Raw genomic sequence first — 1,431 nt, forward strand, 5'->3', positions numbered from 1 at the left:
TTACACCACTTAACTCGTCGAGCATGTCATCCAAGCGCGGTATGGGATGCCTATACTTAATAGTTATTTTATTTACGGCGCGACATTCGACACACATGCGCCATGTTCCGTCCTTCTTAGGCACCAACAAAACCGATACGGCACATGGACTAAGACTTTCTCGAATGTAGCCCTTTTCCATGAGTTCGTTAACTTGACGTTGAAGCTCTTTGGTCTCTTCGGGATTGGTTTGGTATGCCGGTCGGTTTGGAATAACGGCTCCAGGCACAAAATCGATTTGGTGCTCGATCCCACGAAGTGGTGGCAACCCACTCGGCACTTCATTCGGAAAAACGTCTTGGAATTCCTGCAAAAGAGACAAAATAGAAGAAGGGGGATCTCCGGATAAGTCGTTAGTGTTAAACAAAATTTCCTTATACATAAGTACAAGGATCGGTTGTCTTGCCAAAAACGCTTTTCGAACATCACTTGCTTTTGCAAAGACATTCAATTTTTCATTCACTTTTTCTTTTTCATCTTTTTCTTTTCTCGCTCTCTTTTCATTCTCTTTTTTTGAATTTTCTTTCTTTTTTTCATTTTTCTTTTCTTTTGTATTTTCGCTCTTTTCTTTTTCTCTCATTTGATCTACGGGAATTTTCAGCTTAAGTTGATCCTCATAGACTTGCTTTGGCGTCAATGGGGCTAAGGTTACATTTCTCCCTATATGCTTGAAAGAATATCGATTTGAGTAACCATCGTGCATGACTCGACGATCGAATTGCCATGGACGGCCCAATAACAAGTGACCCGCATGCATTGGAACAACATCGCATAGCACTTCATCGGAATATTTTCCAATAGAAAATGAAACTAAAACTTGCTTTGTCACCTTTAACTCTCCTCCATCGTTGAAGCATTGAAGTTTGTACGGATTTGGATGCTTGTGGTCGGTAGATTCAACTTTTCCACCATGAGAGTACTCGCCACGTTCGTACAACTTCCTCAATCGATGATGATGCTACATAGCTTTCCTTATACTTGACAAAGAGTATGGAAGATGTTTTCTCGTTGTTGCTCATCGTTGATGCTTTGGATACTTAGGCTCCTTTTGACTACTAGGAGTTCTCCATCAAGAGCGTGCTCCACTTCTTCTTCATTGTGATGCGAACCTGGTCGCATCATGTTTCAACACAACTCGATGTCATCGAGAGTGGCTAAAGCTTGAGGGGCCCAAGTGCAAAATGAAGCCTAATCTTAGCTCGTTGAGCTCAATTCACTCGCTTCAATTTCATTGAGCTCATTTGCTTGTTTGAGCTTACTTTATGCTTTTATAATTTTAGTTGTTGGAATAAAATAAATGCAAATTAGTTTATTCAAATTAAATAATTAAATTGCATTTTAATTCGGACTTTTTAATTAGAAGTGATTAAATTGTGTCTAAAGTGGAGACAA

Source organism: Gossypium raimondii, chromosome 6 (genome assembly GCF_025698545.1).
Source record: "Gossypium raimondii isolate GPD5lz chromosome 6, ASM2569854v1, whole genome shotgun sequence".
In the NCBI taxonomy this organism is placed as follows: Eukaryota; Viridiplantae; Streptophyta; class Magnoliopsida; order Malvales; family Malvaceae; genus Gossypium; species Gossypium raimondii.